General features: G+C 46.3%; 1 long non-coding RNA gene across 3 annotated transcripts in view; it reads left to right on the top strand.

Annotated features, from left to right (window-relative positions):
- LOC146799622 (uncharacterized) overlaps nucleotides 1-17,605 on the top strand; it is a 387,718-nt gene that overhangs the window by 292,735 nt on the left and 77,378 nt on the right. For 2 of the 3 annotated variants that reach the window (XR_014969297.1, XR_014969294.1), the window contains one exon: nucleotides 5,461-5,745. The exons of the other annotated variant lie outside the window; for it this stretch is intronic. This is a non-coding gene — a long non-coding RNA (uncharacterized LOC146799622). Of the gene's footprint in view, nucleotides 1-5,460; nucleotides 5,746-17,605 lie in introns of those variants that run through there. 3 annotated transcript variants of the gene reach the window in all.

The raw sequence follows: 17,605 nt of genomic DNA, 5'->3' as shown, positions 1-17,605 counted from the left end.
ACCAGCTCATGGTTCCGAGCACCTGAGACATATTCCTTGCTCCTTAGACACATGAAAGTCAAATGTAGTCTGATACTGAAGGGCTGGTAACTGTACAGGAATGAACGAACACCTTCTGCAAATTTGAAAGGGTCCTTTGTATGCATTCTGGAATTTATGAAATGCCAGTTCAATTGGTCTATTTCGCTGTCCTTTAAGATTAGATTTATTTTATTGCACAATTACTTAAAATCATTGCAATCATGTGAACAAAAATTCATATAAATCGTATTTTGTATTCAAAACAGTTGCAATGTTACAATTAATTAGGTCATTATTTAGTAAATTACATTGAATCAACGATTAAAATATAATGTCAGTACCCATTTTTTGAGTCTAAGGGCCAGATGTGCAACCCTTATTAACATGCGCAAATGGGTCTGCGACCCGTTTGCGAATGCAAAAACCCTACAGGGCCATGTACAAACGCTATTTAGCGATTCACATTTTATTTGCAAGTCGCTAAATAGCGTTTGCGACTCGCAATTAGGAAGGGGTGTTTCAAGGACGTCCCTGCCTAATTGCGACTCTGAGCCTGATATATGACTGTTTTGAGACCGCAATTGCGGTCGCAAATTAGTCGCAATTTACCACCTACTTCAAAAAGGTGGTAATGCAGTCACAAATGGGAAGGGGTCTGCCACTGCCTGCCCTTAAAAAATGAAACGAAAACGTTTCATTTGTTTTTTTTTAAAAAGCTGCTTTATTTTAAAGCTTTATTTAAAAGCAGTCCCAGCCATGGTGGTCTGTTGAGCCCAGAAGGCCACCATCCCTAGGAGGGCCAGCCATTTTCAAAGGGGCTGCAAAATGCGAGTATTGATGAGTCTCGCATTTTGCGACCCCATTGGGATTCTGACACTGTAGTACAATTGGAATTGCGACTGACAAGTTGTGACTCGCAATTTGTGAGTTGCAATTCCAAATGGTCGCCCATCTGGCCCTATGTCTCTTGCAAGTTATTCAGATCTATTAACGTTGCTACCGCTGTCATAAATTTCATAATGCGAGCTGCCAATTGCACCTCTCCAACACTCCTCTAGTGCTCCTTGGCAGGTTCAAACATTTAGAATATGCCAAATTGGTTGAAGCCAAAATGTTCTCAGCGGCATCAATTTCTTGCATATGCAGAGTACATGGATCAGTGATTCTTCCCCCGTTGCGCAGAGTTGGCATTGTTTGTCATTCTTCCCATTGTTACTTCTTCCTTACCAATACGCCATCAGAGAAACTGGGCCAAACCGCAGGCCCATTAGCTGTCGCTTCATTGATAGGTTCAGGGGGGGTCAAAAGATACTGCGGCAGAAACCCAGGGTCATACAGTTTTATAGCCCAGCTGCCATGTCATAGGCTACTGATGCGTCTTGTTTGACCAATAATAATGTTGTTTGCTTTGTTAGCAACTTCGCCGCCACTGAAGCTGGCAAACTACTTGACCAGATTTCTTGTGCCTCCAGGGTGTCTAAAGAGTGCACTAGGTACTTGTGTTAATTTGTCTGTGGGTTGTTTACTAGTAACCAAATATTACTTTGTGGTGTACTCCCCTGCGTATGTTTAGCTTTCAGACAGTAGGTCACAAACCTGGCTTATTGTAGCCATCGCTGTGATGTCAGTTTAAATTCCATTCGAATTGGGCTTGGGCCATTCAATTCGGCAACAAAAACACCTTGTGGTAGAAAGCAGATTGAGCACATCCAGCCAAGTTGTCATTTTGTCTCCAAATATCATTGCTCCATCTGCCACTGCAGGTAAACATTTACTACCCATTACCTTCAAAAGGAGGGATAGTCTCTTGTGCTCATAGATTTTTTCACTTTGCAAAATGCCCCAGTTAGAGAGTTCGATGCTCCCTGTTGTGCGGTGATATGTGCTGCTAGCCGTCTACTATGGTCAAGCCAGACTCTGAGGTATTTATGCATAGTCACTACATCAACGGCTTTCCCCTCAATGAACCAAGACCATGTTCTTTCCTTCTGCCTGGTAACTATCAGCACCTTAGTTTTCCTTATGTTTATCTTCAGGTAATTTGCCTTACAATACGCTGTCAGTGCCGTCAAGAGCCTCTGAAAGCCTACAAGAGTTTGATCTAACAACACTGTGTCCTCTGCGTATTGTAAGGCCTGGATTCTAACTCCCGACAATTTTGACGGAAATAATCTTTTGCATGATAAGTGTTCAGGGAGGTCTGCTATATACAGATTAAAAAGTATAGGTGCCAATATGCACCCTTGTTTTTTATCCCTTGTTGGTTTCAATTTTATTTGTGGTGGCCCAAGAAGTTGTGATTCTTATTTTTACCCAGGTGTCTGAGTAGAAGGCAATAATTGCTTTTAGTAGGGTTTCGAGTATACACCAGTTCTTTAATTCTTCCAAGACACACTATCAAATGCCGTTTGGAAGTCTGTGTATCCTAAGTACAGAGTCCTCCCTTTCCTTGCTAGTGTGTCCTCTCTCATATGAGCAATGCAGATGAGATTATCTTCAATGCTGCAGCTTTTTTGGAATCCTGTTTGAGAATCTGGAATCAGCTTTTGCTCTTCCGTCCAACCCAGCAACTCTTGGTATAGCATCCTAGTGTAGCGCTTCCCCTCTACGTCCAACAGGGCGCTTAATCGATAGTTCTCTTGGTTTGCGCCGGAGCCTTTTTTGTGTATTGGGACCAGGAGTGAACCTCACCATGTCTCCGGGATACTTACTCCCAATCGGCATGCCTAGAACAAGGTGGCCATTATGGCAGCCCGCCTCTGGGTTGCCCCTTTAGAAACCATTGCTGGGTCGGGCACTCCTCCTGGTTGCATTTGTTTTATGACATGTGCTACTTGGGTTGGTTTTAATTTTGCCTAGTGCCTCCAGTGTTCCTCCGTTGCATTATTGGGCCAGATGATTTATTGATTTGTTTGTGTACATCGGATTATTATTACTGGGGCCTTCAGCGTTAATGGGTTTGGTTACAAAGTGCTTGAATATATGTTTCCCAGGTGATAGGAGCAATGTTTGTAATGAATGGTTGTCGGTTTGGCTTAAAGCATTTGTTCATCCAGATTCAGAATTTTCTTTGATCCTTTGATTTTAAGATTCCATACACATTTTTCCATCGCTGTTCTTCCATCCCCCTCTTATGAGCATATCTGGATTTTCTGTATTCCTGGTGGGTTGCAGTACCCTATGTCCGTAGTTTTACATTCCTGCTTTTATCTTTAGTGGTCTTACGCATTGAGGGCCAGATATATGACCATTTTGCATGCGCAAAATCGGGTGCAAAATGATTTGGGCATGCAAAAATCACTGCACGCTATGTATGATGTGCACTCACAATTTTAAAATTAGCGTTGCGAGTGAATAGCGAGTTGCAGAAAAAGCGTACGCTATTTGCTTTTCCAAAACTGCGAGTCGCAAATAGCAACTCGCAAAATCAAATGTACGGAGTACTCGCAAATTGCAACTAAGTGCAAAACGGGCCATTTGCGCATGCAATTTACCACTAACCTGAAACAGGTGGTAACCAGTCTCAAACTATAAAACAGGCCCAGATTGCTCCAGAACCTTTCCAAAATGTTTGCCCTGTACGTGATAGCGAGGAGTATGCGTATACGTGCTGCTCTACAGAGTAGGCAGAGACGAGAGAGGATTTTCTGAGTCAGGCTGACATATTTTGAGAAGACTGAGGAAGAGATATATGAACAGTACAGTCTGAGTAGCACTGTCATCCTAGATCTCATAGACACCCTGAAGCCACATTTGGAAAGCAGAACTCAGCGCAGCAATGCAATCCCAACACATGTGCAGGTGTTGTGCTCCCTCCACCTATTGGCCACTGGCAGCTATCAAGACGTAATAGCAGTGTCTGGAGGCGTGTCACAGAGTGCACTTTCACGTTTCTTTCGCGATTTCCTAGATGCCCTGCTACACCACATATATGAACACATCTAACTGCCAAGGAACAATCAGGAACTTAAAAATACCAAATTGCAATACTATAGAATAGCAAGATTCCCACAGGTCATAGGGTTCATAGATGGGACCCATGTGCTCATATGCCCACCATCACGCATAGAATACATATTCCGTAATAGGAAAAGCATACATTCACTCAGCATCCAAGTTGTCTGTGATGCAAACAACATAATCACAGACATTGTAGTCAAATTTCCAGGGAGCACACATGACTCATACATCTTAAGACACAGTGGCATATACCAGAAATTAGAAAGAGGTGATTTCGATGAAGGATACATACTAGGTAATTTATCCCCACACCCACAGTGAGATGTATTTGCACATAAATATCTGTCTGCATGTCTCAAATTCTTACATTTCCTCGCAGGTGACAGTGCGTATGCCTTGCATATCTGGATCCTCACACTGTACCTGTCTCCCTCCAACGCACATGAAAGGCGATACAACAGGGCACATAGATGCACCAGGTCAGTCATCGAGCGCACATTTGGCATACTAAAATCAAGATTCAGGTGTCTACACAAGAGTGGCGGTGCCTTGCAGTATATGCCTTAGACAGCCTGCAAAATTGTGGCAAGCTCGCAATACTTCAAAATATCGCATGCATGCATGGCCTGACCATGGAGTTGTCAGATACAGACTGGGTGGATAAAGAGCCTGGACCCCCAGCCTATCACCCAAGTGAGGAAAGCTCAGCAGCAGAGGGGGGAAGGCGCAAGGACCACATTGCCAGATGTTACTTTTCAAGGTAAATCATTATCATTCACAAATATGCACAAGTAACTACACAAGAGAATGTCAAACTGTGATTTGCAATATGCCTTTAATTCAGGGTCATATTGTGTCTATGGGACAAACTGTCCATCTCCGACAACTGCTACTACACAAATTATAAATGCGAAGTGGTTACTTCACCACAACAAAAAGTGAAAAGACAAAAACAAATTTAAAAAATTATCTTTTGCCCCTCTGTCCTGCATATGTTGATCTGTCACTTTGGACCATAGAGGGCCGACTGCTGCTTCTCCGCTGGGTTGGGGCATCAGCAGTGGAAACACTGCTGCGGCTGGACACTTCACTGTCAGCCGTGTCTGTGCCTCCTCCTGTAGCTATTAGGCTACTTTACATTGCTTCCACAGCAGCTGTGATCTGTTGTAGTCCCCTTGCTACATCGCCACTGTAGTGGCCCATTTCAACCTGCAGTGCTAGGGTGCAATTGCTGTGCAGGCTTGTTGCATTTGTCAGACGTCCAATTGCTCTCGTCATGGAGTGCATGTCATGTGACCTGCTGCGCTCCATCCTACTGTTATGTTCCCTGTCCTCCTTAAGCTTTGTGCACAGCGGCACAATTGCATCAGTCATGGCATCCATTCTGCACTCCATACGGGCTAGATTCTCAGAGAGTTGTTTGGCGATTCTGTCAAACCCCCTGCTCAACTTCATTAGCCTCATTTGCTTGTGTTGCAGGTGCTGAATTTTAAGCATGGAATCCTCGAGGCCATCAGAAGGAGACAGATTAACTGCCATGGTGTTGGCAGGAGCGTGCCTATGGCTTCGGAGCAGCCTTCGGGATCGCTGAGTCAAATGTGGTACCCTGCCCCTTGAGCCCAGAGTGCGACGTGTGGTTGGCAGCTGCTATGGGGCTTTTATATCAAGCCCTTGTGCATGAAAATGAAGTACTGGGTTCATCCAGCCCTTGGTCCATCTGGTCATGCTCCTGCTCTGAGTCAGTGTCTCCCTCCCTTGGTTCTACTCCCAAAGATGTTTCTATGTTGAAAGAGGAGAAATAAAGGAAATGTTTTGAGTCACTATCTCTGTGGTGGTACTATGTTCACAACTCATGTCGGTCCCTAATAGCAATGTTTGTGTCACATACTACATTTCCCATGATGCACCAACTGTGACTTTTTTATTGTGTTGACGGAGCATATAGATGCAGTTTGGCCTTTGTGTGGTGCATGCATGTGGGGTGCTGGCTTGAGTGTGACATACAATGGCTTTCATTTCTCACTTACCTGTGGGTGGTGGAGGTTGGGATGTGTCCAGGCTTCCAATTCCCACAACAGATTCCGGCTCTAGGGTGGCTTCCACCATTGTCTCTGCTGTGGAGGCTTCCGGGAGAACACCTCCTGTTTGTTGGGCAGCACGCAGCCGTTCAGCCACCCTCTCCTTGGCCCTGGAATGGAGGTCACACCACCTCTTCTTGATGTCATCTATTGACCTGTCCACAACACCGAGGGCATTCACGCGCAGCTGCATTTCACGCAAAATTTGACCCTTGTTAGACTCTGACAGGGTATGTGAGGTCTGATCGAACAGCTGCTCGTGCCTGTGGCAGCTCTCATCGATGATAATGTCAATTTCTTTGTCAAAACATTTAAGTTTGTGCAGCCTCTTCTTCCCTTCTTTCTCAGATGTCTTGCTGGCCATCTTGCTGTGCTGCTCTCTCTGTGTAGCAGTGTTCAACTGAGCTGCTGCAGCTTGCCATGTGCTTGTAATTTTGATCAGGAATCTCCATAGACACCACTTCCTGGTTTGGGGTCCTTCAGTTCAACTGGGAAGTCTTTTTTTTCAATTTTTATTGAAACTCGCTATTTGCGCATGCAAAATGCATGCTTTCCACCGCGTACGCTAACTGCGTATGCAAAATGCATGTTTTTTACCGCGGACACTATCTGCGAGCCTTTAGCGTATCGCAATTTGCGACTCACAATTAGGCATTGCGAGTCACTTGCGAGTCGCTATTTGGGTGACGGTTGGGTAGGTACATTCAATTTAGCGCCTCGCAATTTGTAAGTCGCAAAAAACTCGCAATTTTCAAGGTGCCATTTTGCGCGTCGTACAACTGGCCCTATGTTATTTAGGGTGCATTTTAGGGTCACTATTTGTTTTTTGCTTTCACTTGATTTTTTTTTTAATTGGATTTTAATAGAATTTTCGGAGCCTTATAAACCAGAAATGCAAAAACAACAGTTGATGGACAGAATGCAGAATAATGTCATACATTCACCTCAGTACAGAGATCTGGGCCTAAATCCATCGTTTTTTTGCTCACCATGCCGTTCCAGTTTGAACCCAGCCATATGCAAATCAGTCTTGACCCTGTGCGTCATGGGAACAGTCCAGCCTGAACTGTCAAGCCAGGTCCTCCCTGGACTGGAAACAAGCATCCTAGGACCGGTTTCGGGGTTTCACCCCTCTTCAGCCAGGAGAGCTTGATTCCAGTGGCATGGAGAGCACGGGACCCACGTCTGGGCATACCCTTCCCACTCGGGGTGACAAATGCAAAAACAACAGTTGAAGGACAGAATGCGGAACAATGTCATAAATTCACCCCAGTACAGAGATCTGGGCCTAAATCCATCGTTTTTTTGCTCACCATGCCGTTCCAGTTTGAACCCAGCCATATGCAAATCAGTCTTGACCCTGTGCCTCATGGAAACAGTCCAGCCCTAACTGCCTAGCCAGGTCCTCCCTGGTCTGGAAACAAGCATACTAGGACCGGTTTCGGGCTTTCACCCCTCTTCAGCCAGGATAGCTTGATTCCAGTGGCATGGAGAGCACGGGACCCACGTCTGGGCATACCCTTCCCACTCGGGGTGACAAATGCAAAAACAACAGATGATGGACAGAATGTAGGACAATGTCATAAATTCATCCCAGTACAGAGATCTTGGCCTAAATCCATCGTTTTTTTGCTCACCATGCCGTTCCAGTTTGAATCCAGCCATATGCAAATCAGTCTTGACCCTGTGCCTCATGGGAACAGTCCAGCCCGAACTGCCAAGCCAGGTCCTCCCTGGACTGGAAACAAGCATCCTAGGACCGGTTTCGGGGTTTCACCCCTCTTCAGCCAGGATAGCTTGATTCCAGTGGCATGGAGAGCACGGGACCCACGTCTGGGCATACCCTTCCCACTCGGGGTCGCAAATGCAAAAACAACAGTTGATGGACAGAATGCAGAACAATGTCATACATTCACCCCAGTACAGAGATCTGGGCCTAAATCCATAGTTTTTTTGCTCACACTGCCGTTCCAGTTTGAACCCAGCCATATGCAAATCAGTCTTGACCCTATGCCTCATGGGAACAGTCCAGCCCAAACTGCCAAGCCAGGTCCTCCCTGGACTGGAAGCAAGCATCCTAGGACCGGTTTCGGGGTTTCACCCCCTTGTGGGAAGGGTATGCCCAGACGTGGGTCCCGTGCTCACTATGCCACTGGAGTCAAGCTATCCTGGCTGAAGAGGGGTGAAACCCCGAAACCAGTCCTAGGATGCTTGATTCCGGTCCAGAGAAGACATGGCTTGGCAGTTCGGGCTGGACTGTTCCCATGAGGCACAGGGTCAAGACTGATTTGCATATGGCCATGTCTGAACTGGGGTGGCGTGATAGGCAAAATAACGATGGATTAAACCCAGATCTGTGACTGGGGGTGAATGTTTTGCCAATGTGCAACATTCCGTCCATCATCTTGTGTGTTTTGCTGTCCGCCCTAAGTGGGAAGGGTATGCCCAGACGTGGGTCCCGTGCTCACTACGCCACTGGAGTCACGCTATCCTCGCTGAAGAGGGGTGAAACCCCGAAACCGGTCCTAGGATGCTTGATTCCGGTCCAGGGAAGACATGGCTTGGCAGTTCGGGCTGGACTGTTCCCATGAGGCACAGGGTCAAGACTTATTTGCATATGGCTATGTCTGAACTGGGGTGGCGTGGTGAGCAAAATAACAATGGATTAAACCCAGATCTGTGACTGGGGGTGAATGTTTTGCCAATGTGCCACATTCCGTCTAGGCCTGGGCGAAAATTTCGTTCAGTTCGTGGAAATTGCGATAATTTGACATTTTCGCGTTCCGCGGAAAGCGCGAAAAAGTCAAAATTTCCGCATTCCGCAGCTTAGCGATAATTTGGTTCTTGCTCGCGCTGTAAAATAATACATTCTCGCACGCGCGATCGCCTTACCTGAATCACTGCGTTCGCCGACAAGTTTTCTTAATCCGGTCGCGTTCTCCATGAGATGTTGTATTGTTTTTAGCCATTTGCGCTGTCTCGCGACAGTTCGCGCCCGCAGTGACGTCATGCGTCACGCGATCACGTATTTCTTCTCGCGATCATGCACCGCGAGACAACTGAAAACAAGATGGCCGCGCCCGCGGGCCACCACATGGGTAAGTTGGCAAGCCGCAACCATGCAGAAAATCTCGCGCACATGCGGGAAAAAAACGTCTGCATCTTCGCGATATTTCCGCGTGTTTGCGATAATTTTTAACATTTTCGCGATAATTTGCGAAAGTGGATTTCGCAAATTCCGCCCACCCCTAATTCCGTCCATCATCTTGTGTGTTTTGCTTATAACCCAAAAAGGCAAACAGTAACACAAAAGACAGGAAAGAAACATAATATAGAAAAATCTAATGTGCTGTAGATTAATGCAGCCAATATCAACTGGAGAAGTATTACATAATCCTTGCATTTAAAGTAACATTGAGCAGTCCTGGACATCATAATTAAAGAGCAAAGTCGCAGTATCATAGTACCACACAATATAAAATAATGCCAATAAGGGAGCCAGGGCAGAACATCGTCATTCAGCTTCACTAACAGAACAAATAGTGCCAGCAGAGGAAAGGCTAACAGCAGGAAGATTGAAAGGACGTAATGCAGGATATCTCACCTCAGTTCTCAGCCCTGGTTCTGCATTCTATATCTTCACACCCCGCCCCCAGACCAAGGTACTGCATGAGTGAATCCAAGGGTTTTCCATCAGAGGTGTGTGGGAGCAGATACTGACGCAAGGGATGCCATTCATTTTTAGGCTTAGAGGAGTGGGGTTGTAAAGAGGCAAATGTGTTACTCATAGTGTTACAGTCAACCAAATCCCTCATCCATCCCCGTATCGAGGGAGTTGAGGGTGCACCCCAATGCAATGGCTTGCACCACTAGATAATAAAGATACAGATCAGGCACTTTGACGCCACCTCTCCCGTATGGCAGAATAAGGGTTTGCCAGTTAATCATGGGCTGTCTACCGGTCCAACCAACCGTGTAAAAATGCAGCGCAACGTCTCATAAAACTAAGCCTGGGCAAAGCACTACGCTACACTCGCGTAATTTGCGAAGTTTGTGCTACTTCGCACTACGCGAATTGCACATAGCATAGTGCAAACACGCGTAGCGTAGCATAGTGCAGCGGTCATTTCTTGCTTGCTCGCGGTCCTCAATGTCAAGTTGGCGACTGCGAGCCAGCAAAATTACATCCCGGCGAGACTTTTTCCTCGTTCGCGATCAGCAACATCAAGTTGCCGATCGCGAGCGTAGAAAATAAACCTCCCGGCGAGATTCTCCACGCGGGGAGGTCAGGTTTCTCATTGTGAGTGGTTGCATATGCTCGCAACCGCTCGCGATGAGAAACTACCAGTCCGCGTTGAGAAAGCTGCCGCTCGAGTAAAAATCTACTTGAGCGGCATAAAACTACAACTCGCACTGTGCAAGATGCCGTTTTCATTGATTGCACAGTGCCGGATGCTTGTCCGCACTGTGCAATCATTGAAAACGGCATCTTGCACAGTGCGAACAGGGTACTACGCAGTTCACGAAGTGCTACGCGAAGCTCGCGTAGTGCGACGTGCACTTTGCGTAGCTACCCGTAGCGCTACTTCGCGAACTACGCCCAGGGTTACATAAAACGCAGCGGTTGACGCATTATGAATATTGAGTAACAAATATAAGAAGCACAGCAAGACAACCATTTTAATTATTGCGACTCTGCTAGCAATGGACAAAGGCAGCGCGATCCATTTATCCACTAGGGTATTACATTTTTCAATTGTGGGCCCGTAATTTAACCGCATGACCTCAGCACTGTGGTGATGCAAATAAATTCCAAGATACTTAGGTGGGTCAGAGCACCATTTCAAAGGGAACTCTAGAGTGCAGCTAGTAGTGGCTTTGTTAAAGGGAACATTTCTGACTTGTCCCACTTAATCACAAGACGAGGCCACTTCACGGAGTAAGGGCGAGAGGTTGATCGCTGGGTTTCTAACAACAGCATGATATCATCAGCGTACAAGGAGGCCAACAGGGGGCCCTTGTGGAATTGAAGACCCTAGCCAAATGCCGCTTATGCAAATGTCTGACAAACGGATTGATGACAAGAAAAGGGGGATACGGGGCACTTATGACGGGCGCACGAGAGAGCATGAACTGGTCAGTCAGGGTACCCTTAATTCTAACTCGCGCCAAAGGCTCAGCATAGAGAAGTCAGACCAGCACGAGGAATTTGCTAGGGATGCCTAGTTTGGTTAATGCTGCAAATAGAAAAGGGCCACTCCAAAGAGTCAAACGCGTTTTCTGTCTTCAATAGCACTGCCACTGCAGCGAGCTCCGGATTAATTTGAATGAGTACAGCGAATATGGTGCGTAAATTAATAGATGCATCGGGGATACTACCTGGGAAACAAGCAAGAGGAGCCTGGTGGCGAGTATCTTGGCTAATATTTTATTATCGTGGTTCAGCAGTGATAGCGGTCTATGAGAGGCACATTTGTTAGGGAATTTGCCTGACTAAAGCATCAGGGTTATCACTGCCTCTTGCAGCGATGGGTGAAGTTTCCCATTTGAGAGTGACTCCGCATAAACCTTGAGTAGATAGGGGACAGCTCGGTCTTATAAGCTTTGTAGAACGTACACGTAAGGCTGTCTAGGCCAGGGGCATGGCTACCATTCAAATCATCAATGGCCTGTGCAATCTCATCACAGGCGATCGGGGAGGCAAGGAAGACTGCTGGCCGGAGTCAATCCACACCATGGCCTCCTCTGCCAGGAAATCAGCAATGGCCTCCACTGCACCAGCGCTGCAAGAGGAGTACAGCCGGGTGTAATGGACAAGGAAAATGGCAAATATATCATCGGTTCCGATTGCTACCGAGTCATTCTCAGTTTGGAGGTGCGTGATCAATGAAACCTGATATGGGGTGGCATAATATACTGGCTAGAGTTCAGCCCAGTAGCTCACCCTCTCCGTATATATGGGGTCATGCATATTTACCAAGGTATTTAGTTTCTCTGGCTGCCAAGTCCTGAAAGTCCTGCATAGGGATGCATGTTTGGATAGCCTTGGAGCAGCATCTTGGCACTGATCTTGCTCATCCAGCTCTTGAAGTGCCTTCTCAACCCCCTCCAACTCCGCATGTATAGAGGGAGCACACCTGAATGCTTTGCTATGCACACCCCTCTAATGTAAGCCTTGAAGGCATCCCAAAGCGTGGACTAGTACTCGACTGAGCCAGTGTTTATTTGGAAGTACTCCGTGATCACTTCCAGTACCTCAGCTATAAATACGTCATCTAATAGTGCATTGGAAGGGAATCGCCATGGGGCTCGGTATCGTAGAACTGGGGAGCTCTAGGGTAAGTAATACACTAGAATGGTCCAACAGGGTTTTAGGAGGATGCGTAACATTAACAAATGCAAATGCCAGCTTGAGAGTGCCACACCAGCGGTCAACACACGACCACAAGCCGTGCAGTGCAGAGAAGAAAGTGTAGCATCTTTCTGAGCGATGTTTAAGTCACCAGGCATCCTTAAGGAAGTGAGAAGTCAGTAAGGAAGTAAGCTGTTGGTGAGAGTGTGGCTTCGTAACAACCCCTGTGCTCGTGGTGTCTATTGCAGGGTCCAGTGTGAGATTGAAGTCTTCCCCCAGGAGTATCGTGTGGTTGTGCATTCGTTCAAGTTGTGCCGCAAGTCCTGTAAAAAAATTGGGAGAGTCTACATTAGGTGCATATACATTTACCAACACAACAGGGGGGGCAACACTTGTGGCGCGGTGGCTGTGGGTTAAAAGTAAAATGGTGAATAAAGGTAGGCCAATGAGTATCTATGTGTCCATTGCCATTATCAGCAGCATCAGATCTCCATGTAGAGTAACTTTACTTTGCTGTCCACACACCCAGCATCCCAGAGCGTGCTTCAAACAAAGCCTGTGTCTGATCAGAGCTTGCATAGGTCAGCCCGTACCGGGAGGCATCGAAGGTCCCGCAGCTCCAGCATCAGTAGTCGAAGATGCGCCCAGGCAGTTTTGCTTGCAGAAAGCAGTGGCCTTGGATGGGGTATCGAAAATGTGCATTTTGCCATTCTGCTGATCTCGCAGGCGGGCAGGATATAGCATGGAGTTCTTCACGGCAGCTTTTGCCAGACAGCGCATCATGTCTGCGAATTTATGGGATGCTTCCAGCACAATCGGTGTGAAGTCCGGTAAAAAGGATAGGGTCATGCCCTGGTGTTGTATTGAAGAACCCTCCCTCGCGAGGCGCAGGACCGTGTCCCGGTCTTGGTAGTTGAGGAGCTTAGTAATGATCAATCGGGCCGGAGTGACCAGAGCAGGGCATGGGCCGGGGGTCATGTGCACCCTCTCAACTGAGAACATGGGAGAGAATACTTCCCTGCCGAATATATCTATGAGTGGTGACTCTACATACAAGCACATACATCCTGTGTTGGTGGATTCGGCCACCCTGGCGATGCGCATGTTGTTCCTGTGAGAACTTGCCATCAGATCCTCCGCCTTTGCAGCAGCCGTAAGCTTCAGCATATTCTCCAGCCTGTCTATGTGCTTCAAATCATCATCATTAGTATCCTCAAGGTCTGATATGCTCTGCTCGGCCGAGGTAAGGCGCGCCTTGTGGGGCACTGTCTGCTCGCGCATATTTCCTGGCTGCATGGCCAGTGCGTCCAACTTAGTGTCCACAGATTTAAAGCCAGCTGAGCTGCGAGAATGGTTGCGTCCCCTCAGATGCGTCAGGGCCGGGGCCTCCAGAGCTCGAGGCCACCCCTCGGGACTCCTCCTCGAAATGCCGAGGGGTCTTGGGCACCTCAAAAGAGAGCGGGTGCTGACGAGGGTCAGTGCGCCCCATGTGGCAGCACAGGGTCAAGTCAGGTGATTGCGCATTTGAGGGGGATAGGCCTCTAACCCCACCTCAGCCTCAGGGCACAGTGGATCCAGGCTATTTAGTGATGTGCAGTGCAATGCCTACTATTCCGCTATGCTATGGAGCGCAGGCACCATGCAGAGTCATATCAGCTTTGAAATAGGAAGTCAGGAACAGGGATCAGTGCATTTGCATGTACAAGAGTGTGTGCCACACCGTACCAGGGCCCCAATTTCAGCCACGGATGAGTCACTCCAGTTCTAGTTGCCTCCTACATTGGATCCATACGGCCCCTGGGGGAGGAGACACCAGCAATAGGCATCCCCCTCACAGAGCAGCAAAATCTCGCCAAATAGGATGCAAGCATTGGGGGGAGTCCGCGCAGCACCCCGCCCCCACAGTCAACAAAGCCGCACAAGCAGTGCTGGATAAGGGGGGAGCTGGGGCACAACGCAACTCACCACCGCAAGGTTCCGGTCCGGGTCTCGCTCGGCAGAGAGTGTCTCGATTTCAATGACGCCTACTGGAGTGGCAATGAAAAGAGTGGGGTGTCATTTTACGCCCCAAACCAGTCGCACAGCTACGTGCTCAAGTACCACAATGCTTTGAATTCATCCATGTTTAATCAAATTTTTGTTCGTTATCTTCTCCAACTCAACTCCACTTTATCCACACTTGGAGAGCCATGCAATTTTCCAAGTTTCCTATGTTTATGATGAGACCATCCGGACTTCTGTCACAAACACGATAAACGCATGATTCATCCCAGGCAAGTTCTTTATTAAAAACCCAATGCATTTCGGACTGCTCGAGTCCTTCGTCAGGGGTAACTACAAGTGAAACATGTTATAATTAATAATAAACATGTACATACAACATTATGCATCTATTCAACAATCCTCTGTAAACAGCGTTAATCTACTGTGCTCAAATGATTATTATACGCGAAAAAAGACAAAAAATGAATTTAAATTAATAAAGTGTACAAGCATGCCCCTTACTGACGCACCCCCATGAATTCCCCCTTCTGCGCTGTGCTGCGAAGCTTCTTAGCTGACTTCCTACATGTCCCATCTGTTTATAGTAAAGACCCTCTTCATAACCAGCCACTCACGTTGAACACATAAAAAGCCCCTCTCTGTATGACTCAATGTTTCTAAACCCTCAAAAACGTGCTTTTATGCTCATTTCTCCACTCCTCCATCTATGATTACGCCCGTGAGGTCCCAACTGAACTTCACCTTTCTGACAAGCATGCCTTATTGTGTACAGCGTCTAGCTCACGTACCTGCCCGGGAGTATTACAAGTTCACCATCCTCCTCTTCAAAAACGAAATTTTAACCCGCCTCTGAAAACGCTCGTTTTTTTAAACCTCGCGTGCAAATGAAATCCCTCCCTGATGCGCGCGTGTGCAAATTAATCACCTGGTCTGGCCGTTTTTTTTCGCTTCGCAGTTAGTAAAAACTACAGTCCCCAAAGTGCTTTGCTTTTTGTAATCTTAATTACTATAACAGCATAATTGTACTTTAAAAATGCATTCCCAAATGAAACTGCGTGCATAAAAAAGTGCTCTGTTACAAATGCTGCTTTCTCGATATTGTTGAAGAAGCTGATTAACTCTTATCCCCCAATTCAGAAAGAACACGGTGTAATGGCCATGGTGTGGATCAAGTTTCCAAGTCCATTTAATCTTTTCGCCTGCTTCCAGTGCTGGGTGCAAACCATAAGTAGGGCAATGATTCATGGTTAATGCTAAGAAGGTAATGGGATGCACACCATGTTGCTAAGTCCTTATTTATCCAAAAATCCTCACAGAGTGCGTGCGTTACTGGTATAGTGCCTTGCCCTGGTGGCACTTGATAAACAATGAAAAGAGTGGGGCGTCATTTTACGCCCCAAACCAGTCGCACAGCTACGTGCTCAAGTACCACAATGCTTTGAATTCATCCATGTTTAATCAAATTTTTGTTCGTTATCTTCTCCAACTCAACTCCACTTTATCCACACTTGGAGAGCCATGCAATTTTCCAAGTTTCCTATGTTTATGATGAGACCATCCGGACTTCTGTCACAAACACGATAAACGCATGATTCATCCCAGGCAAGTTCTTTATTAAAAACCCAATGCATTTCGGACTGCTCGAGTCCTTCGTCAGGGGTAACTACAAGTGAAACATGTTATAATTAATAATAAACATGTACATACAACATTATGCATCTATTCAACAATCCTCTGTAAACAGCGTTAATCTACTGTGCTCAAATGATTATTATACGCGAAAAAAGACAAAAAATGAATTTAAATTAATAAAGTGTACAAGCATGCCCCTTACTGACGCACCCCCATGAATTCCCCCTTCTGCGCTGTGCTGCGAAGCTTCTTAGCTGACTTCCTACATGTCCCATCTGTTTATAGTAAAGACCCTCTTCATAACCAGCCACTCACGTTGAACACATAAAAAGCCCCTCTCTGTATGACTCAATGTTTCTAAACCCTCAAAAACGTGCTTTTATGCTCATTTCTCCACTCCTCCATCTATGATTACGCCCGTGAGGTCCCAACTGAACTTCACCTTTCTGACAAGCATGCCTTATTGTGTACAGCGTCTAGCTCACGTACCTGCCCGGGAGTATTACAAGTTCACCATCCTCCTCTTCAAAAACGAAATTTTAACCCGCCTCTGAAAACGCTCGTTTTTTAAACCTCGCGTGCAAATGAAATTCCTCCCTGATGCGCGCGTGTGCAAATTAATCACCTGGTCTGGCCGTTTTTTTTCGCTTCGCAGTTAGTAAAAACTACAGTCCCCAAAGTGCTTTGCTTTTTGTAATCTTAATTACTATAACAGCATAATTGTACTTTAAAAATGCATTCCCAAATGAAACTGCGTGCATAAAAAAGTGCTCTGTTACAAATGCTGCTTTCTCGATATTGTTGAAGAAGCTGATTAACTCTTATCCCCCAATTCAGAAAGAACACGGTGTAATGGCCATGGTGTGGATCAAGTTTCCAAGTCCATTTAATCTTTTCGCCTGCTTCCAGTGCTGGGTGCAAACCATAAGTAGGGCAATGATTCATGGTTAATGCTAAGAAGGTAATGGGATGCACACCATGTTGCTAAGTCCTTATTTATCCAAAAATCCTCACAGAGTGCGTGCGTTACTGGTATAGTGCCTTGCCCTGGTGGCACTTGATAAACAATGAAAAGAGTGGGGCGTCATTTTACGCCCCAAACCAGTCGCACAGCTACGTGCTCAAGTACCACAATGCTTTGAATTCATCCATGTTTAATCAAATTTTTGTTCGTTATCTTCTCCAACTCAACTCCACTTTATCCACACTTGGAGAGCCATGCAATTTTCCAAGTTTCCTATGTTTATGATGAGACCATCCGGACTTCTGTCACAAACACGATAAACGCATGATTCATCCCAGGCAAGTTCTTTATTAAAAACCCAATGCATTTCGGACTGCTCGAGTCCTTCGTCAGGGGTAACTACAAGTGAAACATGTTATAATTAATAATAAACATGTACATACAACATTATGCATCTATTCAACAATCCTCTGTAAACAGCGTTAATCTACTGTGCTCAAATGATTATTATACGCGAAAAAAGACAAAAAATGAATTTAAATTAATAAAGTGTACAAGCATGCCCCTTACTGACGCACCCCCATGAATTCCCCC

The sequence above is a fragment of the Triturus cristatus genome, chromosome 9 (genome assembly GCF_964204655.1).
Source record: "Triturus cristatus chromosome 9, aTriCri1.1, whole genome shotgun sequence".
NCBI lineage: Eukaryota > Metazoa > Chordata > Amphibia > Caudata > Salamandridae > Triturus > Triturus cristatus.
Note: the sequence above shows the minus strand (reverse complement) of the source record. Positions and strands in the feature narration are given on the sequence as shown.